This window comes from Pleurodeles waltl, chromosome 7 (genome assembly GCF_031143425.1).
Source record: "Pleurodeles waltl isolate 20211129_DDA chromosome 7, aPleWal1.hap1.20221129, whole genome shotgun sequence".
NCBI classification, from domain to species: Eukaryota; Metazoa; Chordata; class Amphibia; order Caudata; family Salamandridae; genus Pleurodeles; species Pleurodeles waltl.
Window position 1 is genome coordinate 1,284,637,921 of NC_090446.1, and position 23,777 is coordinate 1,284,661,697.

Here is a 23,777-nt window from a genome sequence, read left to right on the forward strand (position 1 = left end):
CCCCTGCAGCTCCACATCTCTGTGCATGCATTGAGCTCAATGATAATCGCAAGCAGGAGGGGTGATGAGGCAGTCCTGATGGTGCTGCAATCAATTGTGAAGGTTGGGGGCTTTACTACATTCACTTTCACATATGCCCACAGATCAATGTAGAGGACCTGAATGTATCTATCGAAAAGTGGGACAAAACATCTGCATTCCAGTGGATGCATTGATAAGGGCCAGTGGACTGAGTCAAAAGCTTTTTAAAAGTCTAGTAAAATGAGTGCCTTACAGTCCTGGGATGACCCGGATTCCACCAATGTGTTAGAGAGTCAACTAAGACAATAATGCGTGCTTCGATCAGGCACAGTCATTTTGATCATGTACATACAATGTACATGATCATGTGCATATGGTTTGTCAGTCTATTGGCTAGGAGTTTTGCCAATAATTTGGCTTCTAAATGAATCAAATATATCGGTCTATATGAACCACATACCTAGGAGGTTTGTTCCCAGTGGGAATTGAAGCAATAAAGATGCCTACAAAGTGCCCTCCACAAAGGTGAGTGGTGCATATACAGAGAAACATTACCAATGAGTGTCCCCCAGTGTACTTTCAATTGCTGTGTATCTACCCAGGTCATTGTTATGAGTTATCGTAATGTGTAATGGAAACTGCATGTGGACTAGTATTGGGGTACCCTGTGAGTTACGTACGTAGCCCGAGTGGAAAATTCAATAGTATACGCATACGAAGAGAGAATTGGGCGTCTTATGCACAGCAAATGCACCTCCTGGAGGAGTACTATAGCTGGCACATGGCGTTTGATATACTGGAAATATATATTTGATATATTGGAAAATGGCCCATCTTTTAATCTTATTTTTTAGACCATTTATATTACATGACAATAAGCTAAACGCTGTATGTTGCATGTCGAGACATTATGGTGGGTCTAACCAAGAGGAGATGTTCAAGGTAAGGGCTACATTTTGCTGTACTAAATAAAACCTATTACGTACAATACAACATGCAAAAACATTCTGAACTTCCACCCACCCCACACTTCCGAACATGAAGTATCTCTGCGCCCGTCCCGAACGTTTCAAACTTGTGATAGGGTAACGTAATCCTAGATAATGGAGATTAAAGGATGTTGTTTGCATGCCCAGCTAAATGTTTGAACCATCAGTACCCTTGGAAACAGATCAGGTCATCACCTATATAAGGTCAATAACAAAAAGGTTAACTCAGTATATGGTTAGGATCACACAGGAAGGGCCTCCTCCACACAATCTGGGAATGGGTCTGCAGTTGAAGATCTCTCACACCTGCTGTCATTTTCCTGTCTTAGCTGTTGTTTTGCTTAAAGCCTGATCTGACAACAGTGTCTCTTCTCCCATGGTGGGGACAGCTGGGTTGCAGAAACTGCCTAAGACAGCTGGCCAAACTGATATGCGCACTTAAGTGCACTCAGTGACTCCGCTCCTCCTCCCTCTCCCATGGCTCAGATCCGCTCCTCCCTACACATGCTGGCTGAGCAAGCAGCTTGAAAAATAAAACTATAGTAAACTATTGTTTTATTTTTCAGCTGTTGGGTCTTAGCCAGGGGGGCAATGCCCTTTCGCCATTGTGAAGGAGCCGCCCCTGCCTCTGGGCCAGCACATGTTGCATGTTCCTCCACTTGCTCACTCTGAGCTGTGTTATCCCTTCAGGTCGTATGGCCCAAAGCCAGGGATTGTCAGCGCCATCACCAGGGGCACCCTGCTTGCTGTATTCCTTACCCACTGTAGTCGCTGGTTCGGCACGTTTTTAGCAACTTTCAGATTGCTCCATGAAGCTGATCTACTTTGTGACCAACATCTGGTGATAGGGCACGCCCCTATTCGCTTTCAGTGTTGTAATGTAATAGCACTCTAAAGAGGAGTTACTAGGAGGCCCTCGAAAGGTTAAAAGAATCTCCTTTTCGCAGTATTAGATCTTTCACTAATTTGGTATTCATGCGAGACACACTTCTTAGTTTGTCACAATTATTAGCCCAGAGATACAAATGTTTCATGAGGAAAGCGGGTCAATTTTCAGATCGTCTTCTAAATTTGGGACTAACCCACTGATGACTGTAGTGAAGATTAACAAAGAAAAATGTAAATTACTGCACATGGTTCTGGTGTTTGAGAAATGTGAATGTGGCCTTCCACCCTTTGCATTATTGTACATTCATCACCAAGATAGATTGTTTTTGGCATCCTTTTTTAGTGCTTCTAGCGGAAATCTTGAAGTCCAGGTATTTCTTTTTACCAGGGTAATTGTTTGCCACAGGGAAATGCCAGAACTCTCCCAGGAAAAGTATTGATCCTCTGATGAGAAGTAGAGGTGCGCTGCCTTTCAAATCAAAGAAGTGCAGATACTCAATATCTGAGCGTACCTGCTCCTTTAAAGCACTTCTCTGGTTACCATTATGGAATAAATCACAAGCAATAGTTACTTCATTGCTGGGCTAGTTTACATACGTGATGTTTGAGCAAAGTTAGGTTGTTCCTCTCTGTTTACCTCCCCACGTACTATTTCAGTGCGTGATATAGGCTGGCTTCAGAAAGCATTTTTTTTTTTAATTATAGGATTGAGTCTTGCAAGCTGTAAGAATTATTGCACCCCACAGAGGTAACTTATTTGCCATTAAATTACTCTTGGTTTAGAAAAATAAACATTGTTTGTGAGATAAATTAGTAAACCAAATCCAGATTTCTAACTGTAAAATATATACTCGGATTGCTCAAGCAATGGACCTAAACATGGAAAGTTCAATCGTTTGAGGTTGTTAAAATGAATTTGTAATCATTTTACATTGTGTCAACATAATTCTGTTTGTGTTGTTGGCAAAATAAATGGCCATTAGTATTATTATACAATCTCGTGCATACACGTAATGTGCATTAGACAGCTTCCTTTCCCTGGAGCAGATTGCTTATATATGAACAAAGATGACACCCATCTTGCAGTAAGCAATTCATAATTATTTGTATTCGTACACAGTTTAAAAACATAAAAGAAGCCTTTTGCAAGGAAGACTGATATTATTTACTTCGCGGTAAGAATAATGATGCATTAAAGAGAGAATGCAGGGGAGGAAGCTGCTCATGAAATCTTAGCCCAACAGCCACAGATGGAACCCCCGCGCTCCGGGACTTTACAATCTTCACAGATCCTGCTGTGAGGCTGGACACCGTCCCACCTTCCTCTTTCTATTTACACACGCAACACACGAAACATCGAATGCATTTTTAAGAATCTCACTCATAAAGGTAAAGCAAAGGTACCCGCGATATAAACACATTGTTGAAATCCAATGCTTTATTTCCCACGTACCTTCCTCCTCCACAAACATTCTTCTCCTTGGAAGCGGAAGACTTACTATGAAGACTACTTGTGTCTGCTTTCTCACTTCCCCCGCTCAGCAGTGATGTGAGTGATTGGATGGAGATCACGGAAACAGTCTGAATCGTGGATTGCGACCACAAAAGCATCCCCTTTGTGAAAGCAAAAATAGGTGTGTTGGGGAGTAGGCCATGGTGTAGGGACTACTGACAACTCCCAAACTTTAAAAAGTAAGCTTTTATTTTAAAGCACAACACAATTTCCATTAGGGAAAATGGACTGCATTTTAAAGTCATGCTGGTTCCTAGCAGGTCAACATCCTTGTGGTGGAAACCAATCGGAGTTGCTAAATATGTTGAAGGCAGAGGTTCAATATTAAGGGAACACCTTCATTAACAATGAGGAGGCATCTTCTATAACCTAAATGGTTGCTGTCGCTGTAATTTATCATTCCCATACAGGAAATAATGTTAATTGATTTGGTTTTGTAGCTGACTGGAGACAGCCTGCTTGCTTATATTTCCTAAAATGGTAAATGGAGGGTGGGTCCGCAGCAGGAGAAGCCTTCTGCCCGGCTCTAAACAAGTACTTAGACCTGTCTTATTTTGCCTGCATCTGGCACTAGGCCCTTGTAGAGCTGAGAAGGTTTAGAAGCATAAGTGCTTCTCTAGAATAGGCCTTCAGAACAATTAAGGGTAGTAAATCATCCTCATAAGGGCCTGATTAAGAGTTGTGTGGTGCACAGGGTTCGGAATTAGTGATTCCAGCTGGTAATTTCTCCCCTAGATTTTCCAATGATGGGATTGGGTATAACCCCACAGATGACTTCATTACATGCAAAATAACAGGCCATTTCCCAATCCTGTGTACCACATACTTTGAGCAGGTGGTTAATGGGATCAGGGAGATCGCTGTGGGTGGCAGGAAGGAGGATGTCTACAGAAGGGGAGACTTCTATGCTGCCAGCTGCCACAGGAAGGGTGAGGGTGTATTTGTGTCAAAATCCTCTGACCAGTCTGCACTTGCTGGCTAGTAAAATTGGGCTGGTGGTGTTCCTGCTCCTAGTAAAGTGTGATGCAGGAACATTAAACCTCTTGTGATCAGGACTTGTATACTACTCTGCCCGGCACTACGGCCCTTTATTGGGCTCTAACTGATAACTTTGAGAGCACTGAGCCTTTTGGAGAGTTCTGTGTAAAATGCTGCATTGAAGAGAGGATACCTGAAGTTGATTTATGGTGGGTAGGGAGCTAGGGTGGTAAAGTTTGACATTGTTTATCTTCCTAATGAAGAACTGATTGTTTGCATTGCATTTGTACATCCAGTGAGGTGGTGGAGCACCGGAATAGGTTTCTACAATGTGGGTTTGCTTTAAAGTAGGTGCTTGCTTTGTTGGATTCTTCCGTGATATTTGATTCGTATTTTGATCGATTGGTTAAGGCATCTTTCGACATGGTCTTTCTCTATTTTGTTTCATGCTTTTGGAAGGTCCTTCCATCTTCTTGCACCTATTCACTGCAACACTCTCCAACTGAGTATCAACGCCTGTCCAACACTACAGGACTATAAAACAACACAAAAGATTCACACATAAAATAAAGGCTGTGGAATTTAAATATCTGCAGTGACGAAGCATTGTAAATGTTAACTTTGTACATACTTTATAGTATATATTTTTCCATGTTCTGTATTCAAATGTCTTTTCGTTGTTGCCCTCATACAAGGGCTTGTTTAACAGATAACATTTATAAACACATTAGTTTTAGGCCTTGCTCGATAATGCAGCTGTTTGTGCGACCTACTGTTTCAAATATAGAGTGGACTTTGGGTCAGCCACCCTTAGCTATATGCTTGTTTAGGCCAGCCTTCTTCAGCTTCAAATACCTTGGATTATCTCAGAGGGGCATATATTTATCTCCTCATGCTATTGGCTTTGTTATGTAACCATGCCACTTTCTTGGAAGTAGCTCCATAGCAATAAACGAGACACTATCTTAAATCTGTAAAGTACTCTCAGTTATCACAGATTTAATTGTATATGGCATACATTCATTGCATTAAAAAACAGCTCATTTAATTTTTTTCACAGCAACAATTTATTCTGATGATTCATGTCACGACTTCACCTCATGATAGTTTTACAGATGTTCTTTTATGTTATCACGTGGATGGTCTAACCCAAAACGACTACTCCGATGTCACTAAAAATCCCAGCTCCTGCTCTAATTAGGTACCTCTTTATATCCACCTCATGGTGGTACCAGCTTCTAAGTGCAGTTTAGGGCTGTCTGCTCCTGCTAACCTTCGTCCTACTTGTTACTAAGGCTCATGTCTGTCCTGGCTGCTGCTCTGCCCCAACCCTCCGTCTAAGCCCTTCACTTTGGTTTACAGTGGTCTCTGCTTCTGCTCTGTAGCCCCTGTGATGCATTTACTGGACTGCTCATTTCGCATGCACAGCTCCCAAAAGTCAGATTGTGTGGCAATGGTTATGCTGTGCCAATTAATTTTGAGACCTTCACAATGCAGTGCCTCACTACTTCCCTCACAATCATTACCACTACTGTCACAATCTAAGTGCTCCCTCTCAACACAGGTGGTGTGTCTGTCCAAATTGCTTTTTTCCTTTTATCCAAGGAATCTGGATCTTTCAGACGAAATCTTACTGCAGTTTTGGCAATTCTTGTTCCTAATGTCTGTTTTGTGCACAAGTATGACATAACTGCCATAGTCCTTGTTCTGTGGCAGGCAGTACCTGTGGCTTTTGTGTCCTGCTGAACCTACGGCACTTTCACCACCTTAATTGCCAAGTTAAAAGTCCTACTGTTTTTTGGCTACTTAAAAATGTCTCCCTTACTCCGGCTACCTGTATATCTTAGGGGCTTAACCTCTACTATCTGTTGTAAGAGAAGTGTGGCAGGTACAGTTCATAAGCACTTAAGTGCATCTTTAACTAGGTGAAGAGTACTTCAGGAGATATTCTTTTCTCTCCTTGTTGAAAGGTGGGAATTGCCTCATTGTTTACTCAACAGCTGTGGAAGATTCAAAAGACTGCAGCTGACTCCTTGCAAAATGTGTTTGAATCTGTTAGAGATGATTTGTTCACTTTGCAATCCACTCTTATTTTTGGCAAGTGCCAACCTTAAACATCCTTTATCCTTTCCTTAGGTTTATGGAGTAAAATCATATTAAAATACCTTGTTCTGGTCACTTGCAAGAGAAAGGAAGATGGCAGGTTGATGCTGCTGCTGTGAATGTCAGCTTCTGGTGACCACCGCTCTCATCGTCGTGGCATACTACCATCACTAAACTATACATAAACTAGGATACTGGTTGATAAGAGTATATACCTGTGGAAGGAGAGCCCTGATGTGGCTTGGATGAGGCAGCTATTAGAACTTTGGGCAAGAAGCGGATCAACAGTTTTCTGCTGTCCTTGGCGATATATTGCTTGTACCGGAACACTACGGGGAGGCTGCAATTGCAGCTCAGTTACAGCTGCCGCTGCAACTTCAGGAGAGCAACTGGAGACAAATCCATGGAGGAAAAGGAGCAAGCTCCTGTGTCGGCTGACCAATTATCAAACTCTTCACATCAGGTATGTCAGCAAGTTTGTGGCTGTGAGGATCAACAGGGGGATGTGTGAGGTACTACCTGTTTCTAAAGTACTGATAGAAGCTATTCAAACTGGGGTAGACTCCAATGACTTGCAAGTCTTACAAGCCCCTGCACCATCTGCTGTCAAGGTGGAAGAAGCAGGCAGCAACATTGTTGCTACTGAGGTGACTGCTATGCTACAAGATATTAGTGGAGTGGCAAATCCAGTACAGGTAGGCACTGCCACTACTGAATTCTGCAGTGCCCCCGACTGAAGCTCTTGGGGTGCACGCTAGTAGCCCTGAAAAGACTATAGGGCTGTTGTGTGAGTACTCTACAGGTAGCAAGATCGGAAAGACCCATGCATAGTCTTTAGGCTATGCAGAAACTGGGGAGGTGGTGACAGATATATGGGGGGGAGGGGGGGGGGGGGGGGGGAGTCCCCACACAGCCCTTATGGACCCAGCAGTTCAACAGCTCTTGGACTCTAGTCATTGTAAGGAAGCAGCCAGGATAGGAGTGTAGGAGGGAATCTAACAGGGAAAGTAGTGTGTCAAGTAGTGAGGAGGTGCAGCTTTGCCCTCAGAAACTTAGGGACACTCTTGGTGAGACACCTCTGGCATTAACTGGGCTACAGATGAAATGCGGCAAATTGCCGGTTCAAAAGGGACGAAGCACCATGAGGAAGAACTCCCCCGCAAGCACTAAAACCACCTTTGAAGGCTTACAGAGTTGGACTGTTTCTGAGAGGGGCGTGAAAACTTCACGGCCATCCACTAATGATAAAATTAATCAGTCTGCACAGGTAGCAACAACCCAATTGTCCTCTCCCCCAGATGCTTTATTGAGCTCCAGTGCTCCTAACACCGCCCCCACCACTTATGGCATGAGCCCAAACCAGAGGCAAGCTCAAGACCTGACACTATAGAGCTTGAGGGAACATCAGTCAGATGTCCTACACAATCATAGCTGCCTCAGCCGGAGTCAGAGGCTACACTGTCTGCAATATTCCACTTCATGCAGGTCTAGCCCTCAGAGGCACTCCAACACTATGCACAGATTTAATCAGATAATCAGGAACTGCAGCAATCATTGCAAGAGGTGGCCAGAAATCTAACTGTACACACAACCAAAGTTGCTGAACTCTAGCAGCGGGTGGCTGGGTCCTAAGAAGTGGGAGCTGTCACAGTTAAATCTGTGACGAGTCATGAGAGTCGACTTGAATTGATTCAAGCCAAGGTCGAAGATCTGGAAAACTGACAGCGCCGCAATAATCTGAGGGTGTTTGGGGTGCCTGAGGGAGGAGAAGTAGGGGTGAGCTAATAGAGCTTTTGGCGCTCCGCTTGGAGCGCAATGTTTGGCCAAAAACTCTGGTAGCCCAGTGCTTGCTCTATGTGGGCTGCAATTTACACTCTGCCCAAAATGAAGACAACATTTGCCCTACGATAGACAAGGAGACTCTCCTAGCTAAGGCTTTGCTTTCTGCCGGTCGGTGGCGTGGAGCTGCTGCTAAGGTGCTACACCGGTGGCAGCTCCTGATCCAGGCCTTCCTCATTTCACTGTCCTCAGCAGCCCAGTAGCAGGGGGCAGAGGGAGGCAGAGAGACATGCCACTATCAATGAAGACCCTGGACACAGGCAGCATTCAGGTCAGATGATCCTCGTTTCACTTTCTCTTCTATGTATGCACAAGGGGGCAAACACTGGGCATGGACAGGATTTGCACATGAGGGGGACTGTGCTTGGGAAAAAGGAAACTTGCAGTCAGAGCTCCACTCAAAAATAATCTGTCTCCCCAGAGTCCCTGGGAAAGGAAGTAGTATTATGGGGTAAGGTGCTAAGGCCAACAGTGAGAGTTGGAGACCGGGGAGCATCAGCTGCTGAGTGGTAGCCTGGCAGTCCCTGCCAGATAGAGATGTGTGTGGCCTGAGAGAGTGCCTTAGACCCCACTGGCAAGAAAGGCTAGGCACTTTGTAAAAAGACCAGGCTGCTGCTAGTGAGCTGGTTTACTGCTGCTAGTGCTGGACCCTAATGAAAGCGCAGCAGTCTGAGGCTGTGTGTAAGTGCAGAGGAAGTGATTACAAGGCTGGTGCAAGACAGGGGGTGTGCTTGGCCCTCTGTAGCAAGTTTTTGAAGGAGGGAAGTTGGTAAAGGGAATTGTTCAGGGGTGGTTGAGAGCAGCAGGCTCCAGGCCGGTGGGCTGTGTCAGCCCAAGAGGCCTGAAACAGCAGCTTTCACTGCCTACGGCATACCACTCCCCTGGCCTGAAGGCACCTGATCTCAAAAGCGCTAAGCAGGGTCGGGCCCGGTTAGTACTACTAACCAGGCCAGACCCTGCTTAGAGCTTCCAAGATTGGGCGCATTCAGGCCAGGGTGGAAGGGCAGGCAGCCTTCTGCTGCACACGCAGCTCCACAAAATTTGACAGTGTTTTTAGCTAAACCCGCATAGTAGAACTCCATGAGCTCTGCCCACCCTCAAAGAGAAGGTGATGACCTACGGCTGTTCATAGTGCAGCTGTGCGAAAAGGCATTCCCGGACTTAGCTGACTACGAATTGGACTCCCAAATGTAGCAAGCACACCACCTGCCAATAATCCTGAATTGTGCCAACATGAGCGCCAAATACCTTTGGCCACTCCTGACATGTGTGGGTACTTTCTTCCTAGGACAGACAATCTCTCTTAAAGCTTGCCCTATGGCACTGCTTAATGTGGATTCAATGATGGTTTGTAACATCAGACTTTTGCAAACTTACTTTGGAGCACAGCTAGAAAATGCAACCCTCTGCAGTCCTTCATGAGTCAGCTAGGTTGAAGATCATCAAGGATGGCTGAACTCAGATTTGTCTCTCCAAGGAAGATGCAGCGCAGGCCTTTAGTTCTATGAAGGAGTCCTCTACACACACCTGACTTGATTTGAAAATGCGTTGCATGCTGTATATGGATAGCTGCTGATAGTCACAAGACATTTATTGAATTTTAGTATGATTGCAAAAGGCTTTTTCAATTTTACATAAAATACTCAGTTTTGGCTATCACATGGGTGCTCGTCTGGTGGGGTGCGAGCAGGAGGGCAGCAGCCATGTAGCTGAAACCTCTCAGCAGTGTCTCACCAGCAGGCAGCACAGGGGTGGGATCATTCCTTTCTGTGGATGCAGGTGGTAGGGGAGAAGGGTCGCTTAAGCCACAAGTTGCTTGATGATTGGAGTCTGGTGCTGGGGAAGGGGGAGTTTACAGAGGATAAAAAAAGAGAATGATCACATTTAGGTTTGTCTTCTACAAGTATTCTGCTGGGAGTATGATGGTGGCCATGCCGTGTTTCAGTGACACAGTGTAATGGATGGGTTAAAAATCTTGTGTTGGAATGTGGCGGGTCTGAATCGGGCAATCAAATGTTTGTTAGTCCAGGAAGAAGTTAGAATATATAAACCTCCATTATTATGTTTCACTGAAAAAATTGAGCTATAACACTTTTATCTGCACTTCCCAATTGGCCTCTATTTGGGGGGAGTATCTATAAAGGCAGCTAGGCACATAGAGATTAAGACACTTAAAATGGCAGCGGATGCCAGGGTGAAGTGGGTGATTGCTCAGCTTTTGGTTTATGGCCGAAAGTACATGGTTTGTACAGTGTATGGCTTGAACTCTGATGACCATGGGGCGTATGACTTCCTCTGTTATGAATTATTAGATTGGGCAGGGGACCTTATTCGGATGGGCGATTTTAACTGTGTGATGGACTATAGGATAGACTCCACTAATCACCAGATCCATAGATATATTGGTAAAAAAAAAGGCATCTATTCTGGAAATGTCTCGCTACACAGGCTGGAAGATGTGTGGAGGGTCCTACAACCCACAAAGCCAAGGTACACTTTTTACTCCCCACACTTTAGGATAGACATGATCTTTGTGGGTGCATAATTAGTTCAAGATACTGAGATGGAAGCATGTCCAATCCTCCTTACACTCCGGGTAGCGGCTGGTAAAAGGGAGGATAGGCACTTTACATTCCCCCACCATATTCTTGCTAATTCAGACTATCAAAGCTATATGGAGCAATCGTTAAGAGAGTTTGTAAGGCTGAATCCTGGAATTACCCCTCTTCATGTATTTTGGGGTGCTATGAAAGCATATATATGTGGGGGTCACCCTCTAGTTTATCCTCACCAAGAACAGGGCAATGCAAGAGGGGGGTAATCACTTACTCCAGAGGGTGTGGAAATTAGAGCAGTTGCATGCCCAGCCAGTCAGAGATCCTGACGAACAAGCAGTATACTCGAAATTAGTTAAGAAGCGCTTTCTCTTCGATCAAGGAATTAGGGAAAACTTGGCTGCTAGTTATCAAAGAAACAAAGTGCTCCAGTACAAGTATGGTGAATCTGTAGGGCGAGTGCTTGCCTTCCAAACTGCAGAAAAAAAATCGAGGGGTACCATTCACACTATTAAAGGGACAGATGGAATGTTGCACACTAACCCTCAGGCTATTGCAGTGCACTTTACGCCTTTCTACCAGGTTCTCTATTTTCACCCACATTCACCTAGCCATTCTGATCTGGTGGAATATCTGCAGGGCTGTACAATGCCGCATTTAGATGACACCCAGACCTTGACCTTGCAGAAGGATATATCTGAGACTGAACTATATGATGCTATCAAAGCCCTGCCTTCCGGCAAAGCTGCCGGACAAGACACTATTCTGCTCGAATTCTACAAAGTATTTAGGGACATTATGGTTGGAACTCATGAAGATGACTGTACCTATTGACAGAGGTTGAGAAGTACTTCCCATGTGGAACAGTACTAATATTGCTGTCTTCCTGACGAAGGATATACCGATGGAGGAAAGGGGATCTTCCCGCCCAATATCCTCAATTAAGTCAGAAGCAAAGATATTTGCAAAGATATTAGCTACCCAGCTGGCTCTGCTAATGTCACATTTGGTTTCATTACAACAACACAACTTTGACCCGGGAAGTGATACTGCAAGCCATACTAATTCAGCCACTGTGGTATTCGATGTGGCAGAGAAGGAAGGGACGAAGAAGGGCATGAATTTTGCGGATGCCGAGAAGGCTTTTGATCGGGTTGAGTGGGAATGCTTATGGAGCACAACGGGGGCCATGGGCTTTAAGAGCCGGTACCTTCAGTGGATACAATCACTATTGCAGTCTTAGGGCTAAATTAGTTTATGGAGGTAGTTTCTGCTCAACATTTGACTTCTTTGTAGGCACTTGGCAAGGATGCCCACTTTCCCCTCTTTTGTTTGCCCTCTATATAGAGATTTAGTTGAGTTACATCCTCGCTAATGAAGGGATACTGCCAGTAAGATCTAACAGATGCAAGCTTAAAACTGCTGCTTATGCCGACAACGTTGCCATTTTTACAATAGATTCACGGGCAGCCATTAGTCATATAACCAACGAGGCGAACAGGTTTGGCATACTCTCTGGCTATAAATTGAACTTGGCCAAGACACAGTTAGTACTCAATTTTATGCCAGTAGATACAATTCCAAGTGTAGTGCCAATAGCTTCTAATCTGGGAGTCAGGATCCACAGCCGGGTAGACAATGTCTTTATAATTAATTACGATGCAGAGCCTGCTCACTAGCTGCGAACCGGCCCATCTATACTAAGGTACCAACTTGCTTAAGGGGCTGATGCCAGGCATTTGTTAAGTAGGATTAATGACCCCAATTGCTTTAAATGAGTGAGATTTAAATTCATCAGGGGTTTCGCCCATATATGGCAAGAGATATATGCTAAGTTCCCACCATACACGTATATTTTCCACTCCGGGGAAATCCTGTATTTTAAGAGATACTACACAATCCAATGGGTAAAGCCTGGACTGTGTTGGGGGTAGTGTCCCTTGGACAGCGATATGATAGTAGTGGATTTCGCTCATTTGCCAGCTTGTAGGCGCTATACGAGCTTCCTCATTGGCATTTCTACAAATATTTGCAGCTGTTGGACCATTTCCAGCATGGTTGCAATGAGACTATTAATCTTGAGGATTCAGATGTACAAATATATATATATATATATATATATATATATATATATATATATATATATATATATATAACACCTGAGAAAGTTATGATTAGAGCGCTGTATCAGAGATTTAGTTCAAACAGTAAAGGAGACATTCTATTGCTTGCTGTCAAACTCGCAGCTGAGATTTCTCCAGGCGAAATTCAAGGCGCACTAGAGGTAACTGAAAAGTCTGTTCAGTTAGTGAGTCTTAAATTACAGCAACTCAACACTATTTGTATGTTGTACTATACACTCGAATGGATCTCTTAATGGACAATTATTCAAAATTCCAATAAGACTCAATGCCCAAAGTGCAGGTGCCATGCAGCTGATATCGCAGACGTTTGCAACCGTCCTGTGCTGTGCGGATTTTGGGCTGGTGTCATTCAATTAGTAGCAGATCGCTTAGCCTATGATTTCGAACTGTCCCTTACGGAGATGAAGCTGGGTAACGGATAGCCTCATTACTCTAATGTCTATTATTGTGTCAGCTCCACAATGTATTGCTCAGACATGGATATCTCCTCTGCCTCCAAAGGCAACAGAGTGGTGAGCAATGATTTGTCAGATATACGAATGCGAATTAGCTATTGCTAAGGTCAGAGGCTCTAAGGCAGTCAAACAATTCAGAAGAATCTGGTCTAGACTCAACTGGGAGCAAAAGTGAACCCCTCCCCCCACTTTTTTTCTTGAGAACAGGCCAGGTCAGGTGTGACCAGAAGAGTACTGATGTAATATAGGATGATGTTTATCTGAATTGGGGTTTTATCTGACATGCGGCTGCCACCTTATCTCATACAGTTACTGATATATAGTTCAATATGGTATTAATACACGTAATCTATTTTGTCAATGTTCATGACAGACCCAATTATTTAAAAAACTTAATCTGTTGCAGCACTAACACACGCCCCCTCATGTGATTATATGTTACAGATAAATACGGTTTGGATCCTAATAGGGGTGGAAAACTTGTCTCTTTTCATTTGCAAACCATCTCTGAGGCTTACTCTGCCAGAGCCCTCTACTCATCTTCTCCGTTGGATATCTTGCATATGTGCAAGTCCACATAGATGGTCAATGGGTAGAGATACTTCCCACCAGTTGCTGGTGCTGCAAAGACTTCTAGTATTTCATTTCAGGCTGAATGAATAACTACGATGCCTGTCAATGGTGAGAAGTCAGATGCAAGTTAATTCTCCACAGTTTGAGTTGTTATTTTTGTGTCTGTTGAGTTAACTTTGTTTGGCAACTCACAAGCGTTTATTTACTGCCATCTGTAACAGAATGGAAACTCCATAGCGGTTTGTCAGATGACATCACTAGTTAACCAAAACTTCCATAGAACTGAGGACTTCTACCATTGTACAACATCTGATCAGCAACGACCTCCATTTAGTGCAATTGCTACGGTAACAGGGATCCTTAGTCATGACGGCAATATATTACTCAAACAACTTAAAAAAATAAGTAAATTCTAGAAAGAAAATACTAATGATGAGAAGAATTGAGGTGCAAAGTTCTGCTTTTTGATGATTAACAGAGGATACATATTTTACAGTATTGCAAGAGGGTTGATATCCTGAGAAGACATCATCTTCATGTTGACGCAATGGACTTGACAAAACTATTCACAGACTACTTAAGATTAAGAAAAATGTTTATATTCACATGCTTGAATCTTCTCTGTCACCAAAGTGAAAGTCCCACAGTAATTGTAACAAGCAGTATAAAGAAAAGCATTGTACAGCATAGCTTAACAAGTGACATTGTTAACCAATTCACATAATTCTAATAAGAACCAAAGGCCAGATATACAAAGTATTTTTACTGTCACAAACAGCCCGATTTGCAGAATCAGGCCACTTGCAACTGTAAAAATGCTTTTTCTAATGTAGTAAAAGGCAAAATTTGATTCTCTAACTTGTTACCGAATCGCATTTTGCATTTGCGATTTTGTATTTGCAAAGGGCGTCCCTTCCAATTACCGAATTGTTAAAGTATGTTTTATTGTTTTGTGACAGAATTCTGGTCGCAAAATAGTAATACTTTACCACCAGTTTAAAGTTTTTAGTAACCCATTCACAAATACGAAGGGGCTGCGGTTAAGAAAAAAAAAGAGAAAGATTGATTTATTAAAAAGCAATCACAGACATGGTTGCCTTCCGATCCCCAGCATGCCAGCCAACATCCCTGTGAAGGTTGCAATTCCTAATGGGTTGACAATTGCGGCCTATCTCATTAATATCAGTGAGGTAGGTCTATTTGTGACACACTTGAAATTGCTAATGAAACTCAAGTGTGTTTCATACATTAGGAAAACTAATTTCCTAATTGCGATTCCAAACAAGGGTACTTCATACTCATAACATGAATCCTCTTGTGGAGAAATCAACATGACTACAAAACGTTCAAACTCATCTAAATGTGGGGAAGCAAGAGGGCCTCAAGGCCATCCAGCGGGACCCGGCATTGCTCCTTCATGCAGAGAGCACCTAAAAATGCTGCTCCCTGCATGCAAGAGCAATTCTTTAATCTGTTGTCCTAAAGTCAACTCCTCCTTTTGAAATACACATCTTTACCCTGGGGAGGTGGTAGTCTCCTGGGCTATAGAAGGGGGGTGGTCTGCGTGACCCCCTCCAATTTTCTAAGTAAGACCACAGATGTGGTGGTCCCGGGTCACTTTAGAGTCAAAGGGGGTCCGCGTGGCCCCCCTCCAACTTTTCATTTAAGCCTCGGGGAAGTGGTGGTCCCTGGGTCTGTAAGAAGCATCAGGACGGGGGGGTCCTTACAGCCACCATTCATTTTCTCAATTAAGCCCTGCTGAGGTGGTGGTTAAGCCTGAAGAGGGAAGTCCGTGTGGCCCCCCCAACCATTTTGTTTATAAAGCCCCAGGGAGGAGGTCCCCAGGGCTCATCACAGCTTAAGGGGAGGGCTGCATGTGTCCCATTCCCTACTTTAAATATACGTTTGGCATGCCCCCGGGACCTGGCCCAAGCAGGGTTAAACTGTAAACAAGCACAGGAGACTGCGCTTGTGTTTTTTAAAGTTTTTGCAGAGATTTGCGGATCCTCAACGAATTTTACCACACAAAAAATTACAAAATTTTTTTTTGTTCCAGGTGGAGTCCCTGGGGTAACCAGGCCTAGAGGGGTTAGGGTATTCCTACCCTGCCCCCTTTTCTTTATTTTCACGTTTATTTTTGGGGTTTAGCTGATTCAGAGTGCCAAAATGGCTGCCAACAATTCCTGATTGAAGTGTTGGCATCCAATCAGATAACAGCATGGGGACTGTCACATCCATTCCTCTAGATTCAAATTACTTTTTCCTTTAATAACTCCAAAGCTACTGAACGGTTTTACACCAAATCATAAAAAGCTAGCTTTCTGCCAAATTCAGTGTAATTCCATCCAGTGGTGTTTAGAAATCCCTGTAAAAATTGCATGGGGAAAATGAGTTTTTGGATCCCACCCCCTCTTTTTCTCGCCCCCACCCCTTGACTAATCATTCCCAAAACTTTAAAGACAGCAGTGGTGTACTAATTTTGAAAGTTCCATGAGCATTCATCAAACGTGCGCCATAGCTATTGGCAAAACAAAAAATGTTTTCCTATGGAAACTAGGTCCTAACTATAGCTGGCGACCACCAATAGGTAATTTTGATATTTATATATATATATACAGTACACAAGGCTCACCTGCTACATATGCTATGGGCCTGCCACACTTTATACTCTTGTTGGGAGGGAGTCTGGGACAGAACACTAACAGAACACGCACACTGGGACACAGTAGAACATTGTAGATTGGGACTATACCCGAGTTCGAGAGGTTCCTTGGCGGAGTCATACTTTGTGGGCCTTTCCCTTCTCCTTGCTGAAAGGCAAATAATGAGCCATTGGAAGTCACCTACCCCACCTTCTGTGCTGGTGCGAGGAGGTATGCTATTGGGGAGCTGCTGAGAGTTCAGCATTAAGTAGGGAGGAATACAGAGGGCTAAGTAAACAACCTATTGCTATGGTCTGGAACACGCTACTGGAGCAGTTCCGATCCCAAGGAACAGGTGTAGAGTAATACTTGATGCATTGTCTCAAAATCATCATGTTACCCTATGACCTCTGATATTCTCTGTTGGTCCCTTCCCCTCAAATGTTCGCAAATGGTGCTAACTGCTTCTATACACATCAGCATCAACGTGCTCCATTTTCATATTAGTATGTTATTTCAGACTATCTTGGTGATTGTATTGGGTGAGTGAAAGGGTGGACGTTGGGAGTTATCGACCACAGCATATATTTTAGTATATGTAGTATGTATAGCAATACTATATAAAGAGATATTAATCATGTTAGGTACAGACAATACCATGATGCTGTAAATGCTATGCCATTCATAGTTACCTTGCTGTCGATGTACTCAAAGTAATGATCCAGCTATTGTCTTTTTCTGGTGGCTGTATATGTTTATGAAAAGTAATAAAATACATAAATATATTTCTATATAAAAAAAAAAATACGGCCCTCCCGTCAAGAAAAACGAGGAGCTGCACTCACGGGGTTGCCTTCAAAAGTACTGTTAATGGCATAAGGGACAGTTACATCTAATGCGTTTCAGCCCAACACAGGCCTTGATCACAAATAGTCAACATTTTGTTTTTTCACTGTTTATAAGTGCACAAACTTAGAACAGGTGACTCAAATCTTCACCATGGAAAGAAACATTACTCATAAAAATGAACTTCTGAATTTCAACAGTTGATACTTCATTGATTAGTATGCAAAATGACTCAGGTTTTGGAAAATACAAAACAGAATGTTCCAAACGTTTGTGTTGTTCTGACCCAGCACCGTCATGGACATGGAAAAATCCTTCACTGACATGCATGCATATTATATTTGTTCCAAACTCTTATTGTTTTTCCCCTTCTCATCTTTTTATACAGTACATCTTAAATCACCAACTCTTTAAAGATCACCCATATTAAAAAGGGCGACAAAAACTGGAGGCTGAGCCATCACCCTTAATGTTTGCATTGCATGCTCAACAGTATAGAACACCCTTCCTGATAATCCATATTTCTTACAACCTTGTTTCTTCAGGAGATCTTCATGATGTATGACCTTTCCTATCCACAAGTTTTGCCACTGTGGGCTGGTTATTGCCTGCCAAATATATACACGGTCCAAACAGAAAGGATTTTCATGTACCCATCACAGACCATAACTATCTAAATGTCCTGCCTCAGGTGGCTATTCCTTTTAAAGACATAAATTTGGATTGAAGACAAAAATAGAGTTAAATAGTCTATACTACTGTCACAAGTAATTTGATTGCTGCATAGAGGATTCACATCACTACAAGATTGATCCAAATATAAATGCACAGAAGTTTACTCAACCTGCAAATAAAACTAATTATAAGAACAAATTTCTTCTAGTAAAGTGAATATCCTTAAGAAAAGGAAATTGCTCACAAACATGTTCTAAAAATAGATCACAAAAGTCATGGAATAAAGAGGGAATTTGGTATCTATAACTGGACATATAATTCCTCATCTATATTCAGGCGTAAGGGTTAGACGGAGTCAAATTCCAGTACATTCTTTGATTCCAATCTGCACAAATGTAATTCTCTGTTATCTTCGTTTCTAGATGGGGGGATATGATCTGTTACTGAATATTTTAATAACTTTGCATCACCCCTGAGGATACTGAGGAACATGCCTCACAACTGGATAGTTCTCATCATTGTTAATTGCTCTTATGTGTTGAAGAATTTGCTTATGCGCAAGTAAAATTGTTACTAATATATTACTTCTCACACAAACAGGTGAACATGTATACAGCATGTGTTGTTTTACAATTCATTTTGTGATGTTTGGTAATGGCACTGTAATCGTAGTGTCATTTTTACTAAATGTACAAGCCTTGCACTTGCTACAAACTTTAAAACCTTTATTTTCACTTAGTCATGTACTTTCACTTCATTTCATGGCTCTAAAGACACTTGTCACCATTCTGTTTTTTGTAGAGGCTACCCTTCTATAAATGATTGCAGACGTATTTGTTATATTGTCACCAATCACTGGGTTACTCTTAATCACAGGTCAGGTAGGCTCAGAGAGGAGAGGACCAGAGACAGCTAGTTTCCTAACTCAAATGATCTTTTAGGAAACCCTTTATGGGCCTGCTAGAGCAGAGCAGCTGTTTTGCTTAGGATCATCTGGAGCGCACATTTGCTGCTCCGTGGATTCTGACTGAGAAAGGCCAGCAAGTACCAGATGTAATAAGTATGGTAATATCTGCTCAGCTGGAGATGAAAAGGGATAGATGCTATTTTGACCACACCACATTCAATGTGAGTCCAATTGATTTTATGAGTTGTAGTTGTTGTTGAAGCTTTGGCCTTCGCTAAAATATTCCTGCAATCTTCTGAAATCCTTGGTGGTTGAAATCGCTGTACTCAGTAGCCAGGCATGCAAAATTGACAGAACTCTGCAACGGATTGACGGGTTCACTATCAATAGATCCTGTAGTGGTCTGAACAGATTGTGTCTTGTTCTGATAGGAGCAGTAGGTCTGTGAACCAATACTGTCTTAGCCATGCTGGAGAAACAAGAATGTGACAAGGTTCTCCTTTCATCTTTTTAAACAATCTTGGAATTAGAGGAAGAGGGGGAATGAATAATCAAATATCTCTGTACAGGTTATCTGGAAAGCATTCCCCCACTTCTCCCTCTGAGGGGTATCTGCTAGCAAAAAAGCAACACTTGTAATTGAGATATGTTGCAGTGTGGTCTTCCCCAGGTTTGGAAGCCAACATTGAGTTGATGTTGGTCTAACTCCGATTTGTGATGCTCCTTGGTTGGCTTGCTTAAAGAATCTGCCCACTGATTGTTCATTCCAGGAATATGTTCTACATTCTGATTTATTTGGTGATGCAAAACCCATTTCTATATCTTCTGAGTTTCTGTTGTTCTGCCTTGCTTGTTCAAGTAAAACATTGTTGTATTGTCTGTACGAACAAGCACCTTTCATCCCTTTAACTTTGAAGAAAGAAATGGAATGTCATGACCACTGCTCTTAGTTACAATAGGTTTTGATGTAGTTTGGATTCTTGGGCTAACCGATTACCATGAACCTCTAGTTCCTGTAAATGAGTCACTATCCTTCTAGATGTGCGTCTGTGGTTATCATAGATTGGGGAAGTGGATTTAGAAATGTTAGACAAGATGATATGTTGTGTCTCTGCATCCACCGTGGCAAGGCGGATTTCATCAAGGAAGTGATCTGTATGCTGTCTTTGTAAGAACCTTGCCTTTGAGCCCACTATTTGTCTACCACTTCCTTGAACTGCTTTATTTGGAGACCAAAGGGTAACACTTTGAAGTGGTAACGGCATCCTGCTGCCTTGAACCTAAGATATTTTCTATGTTTTAGGTGAATTGTGATATGAAAATAGGCGTCCTGGAGGTTTTTTTAAGTTGTTTTTGTAAGATTTTGCAGTAAACATCAGCACGCACAACTTGAAGGCTTCACACATTATGATTATCATGCAAAGCCATCATCCAGCACACGCTCAGCTAACATTCTCACTATTCTGCAGGTACCTGTTGCGATTGTGGACATCAGGAGGCAAGGGAGGAGGGACTTTCAATATTGCAAAGGTAAGCTCGAAACAAGGCCCAAATGACCAGGGGTCGAGCTGAGGGATGGAAAGTTCAGTATATTGTTCTACCATGTCCTGGCAGTAAGTTGCATCTCGAAGCCACTGTTTTGTGTGCAGCACCTGCTGTTGTATCCAGAACAGGCCCACAAATCTCTTTACCAACACAAATATAACGGTAGCAGGCCATCGGCAGGCTGAGGGAATTTCTGTGGTGTTTTCTAAAAGAGCCATCTGTGACAAAGGGTCAATGAAAACATCCAGTATGGTTGTCACACTATGGAACACTTCTTGCCAATACAATGTGAGCCCTGGGCCTGCCCAAGCCATTTGCAAGGAATCAACCAACAAGAAGCCACATGATACACATGCAAATCGTCCCTCCAACCAAACTTGGCTATACGTTGCAGAGTATAATAATACTGATGCAAGTATTTAAATTATATCAGCGTGTGCCTATAATGAAGTGGTTTGTTTTTAACTTCTGCGCAACAGTACGCCCACGTTTTATCTGCCAGTGCTTATCTCAGGAAATATTCCCATTTGAGTGTGCCCACGTTATCAGTCATATATGTCATATATATGAAGCTGAAAGAGTTTTCCATATCAGCCTGAGTTATGTAGGATGTAAGGAGTGGCATCACAGGCGGCACCTCTGGCATACCAGTTATACCCGGCTCCTGCCACTGATCGCAGACAGAAATAACCACAGGTCGCCAGTAATTTTGCCCTGGGGAGGGAACAGAAAGTAAGACATGAGATGAAGACACCATCTTTAAAGAGCTTCTTAAGTGTCATCAGTCCCATGTGTCTCAATAGGTCTCAAACAAGCTTTTCCTGAGTTGGAAGGAACAATGGGTTATCCGCTAGGGGCAATACTGGTGAGCATGGCAATTTAAGTCCCAGCCCCTAAGTAAACTCCCATCATGCTCAGCATGGAGCCACAAAGACATGTACATCTCGAGGAAATATGGACGGGTCAATAGTAAGCCGTCCGAGAAGGGACTGCATTATGGTGACACTTCAGTCCGCAAGGTCATGCATCAGGACTAACTGTGGCAGAGACCAATACTTTTTGCAGTGCGCCTGCCAACTAGATAGTACACATGAAAATCAGGCAGAGCAAGGCCACCAGATTGTAGTGGTCTGTTTAATACATTCCATCATACCCTAGGCTGCCCTCCACACCAAACCAGGCGCAGAAGACCCTGATAGAATTGTTGAAAGAAGTGCAGTAGGAGAGCCTATGGGATATTCGCGAAAACAGACAACCCTCTTGGTAAGATTATCATTTTTATCAAGGAAATTTGCCCGATCAGAAAAAGGGGAGCGGGATCAAGTGTTCTATTAATGATTTCATCTTTTCAAGTGCTGTACCAAAATTATTTCTGATAAGATCATCATAATTGTGGGCGTTATACTCCTAAACATCGTACAGCATCCTAGAGGTCTAATGATGTGCTAAGAGCTCCCTGATTTAGCAACTGTATTATTTCCTGCAGCATAACCATCTGGAATAATTGCTTCTTCATTAATTCAGGAAGAAAGCAGAGTAGAAACTTGTGTTTCATGGACAGAAAGGGACCGCTTTATCACTTCTTTTCATAAGAGTGAAAATATAAGTCTTCAGTTTTATCATACAAAGATGTTGATGTGATCTCCGAGGTGGAGATTGAGGAGGTCTTTGTAGAAATTCTAGGAACTGGCCACATTGAATGAGATTCTGCACCCACTGATCTGTTGTAATATAGCTCCAGGTGTCTAATTACTTGGAGTCTTCAGCACACCTGCTGGGGATGGATAAAGGCTACCAATGCCAAGATCATGTCACTGATGCCTGAAGAAGCCGTGTCACCTAGCTGATTGTGTAGTTGTTTCACAATGAGGTTGTCCTAAATATGCTGCCAGGGAAGGTTTCATACTGTTGTTGGTATTGTAGCCAGTAACTTTGCTGCTGTTGTGAATATGGCTGGTATTGATACGTTTGGAAATTTCCTCCATTAGAGGAGAGACACCTTTCTCTTCTCTTGCCCCTCAACAGGGCTAAAGATGGCTGTGATGTAAAACACCCAAAGATTGTGCTGCTTCTCTGTTGGATCTTATTTACAAATATGTTTATTAAAGTGAAAAATCAATAAAAACGTTGTAAAAAATACATGATGCCTGACATATCAGACATATGGACAATAAAACAATGACTGCTCCAAAACTTGAGGGAATGCCTCACGAGTACTAAAGTCAAGATCATACAAGCCCACAGAAAACACTTGTGGGGCTTTCATGCCAGAGAATCCACAACCATCTTGACACTTGCTTCAAGGCCGGAGAGCTACTCAAGAAAAGCTCTGTTGTTCCAGTTGCAGCTGAAGAAGACACATCTTCTCTCCAATATTGAATCGTTTATACAAATACATGCTCGAATCGACTCCTTCGTCGCGGTGGGATTTGACATTGGACCTTCCTGCCCCATGGCTCTTAAGTCTAAACTTCCAGTCCAGAGCTGTTATTGAAATTCCTCCTTCTACACTCCCCTGTTGCCCGGAGGACACCTACTATTGTTTTGCCCCCCGGTCATGCTCCAGATGAGGTACATACAGTCACTTCTTAGAGGTCTGGCCTTTCATACGGTGCTATGAGCTATTTGTCCATGCAGGGGTGAACCCACATCTTGTCATCATTCCCTTCATGTGGGTATATCTCTCCTGCTGCAGCCTCCCAACCCCTGCGGCCCGCCCCAGTGCCAGAGCATCCTACTTTTTTATTTGGAGGCAGTTCGTCAGAGCAACCCCAGGAAAACACAGGGAGTGGAGAGCATTCAAAGCTTATTCCAGAAGACAGAGGTTTGGAAAACCGATACAGCACCATCACTTAATAAAATCAGTGGTCAGTCACAGTAATACTGTTTATAGGAAGCCTTTGCATGTAAGAAACGAAGGAATTGACGATCAAGAGAACATGTTAGATACTTCTAGCACCTTTTAGGTTTGAGGTATGGCCATTAAACCGTTTCAAGCTCTTACTTAGTAAGACACTATAATTCAAATTACACTGGCGTCTACAGGCACTCTTTGCAATGGGTGCAATGGGGTGAAGCGGTAACTCAGTTGGATCGACACTAGC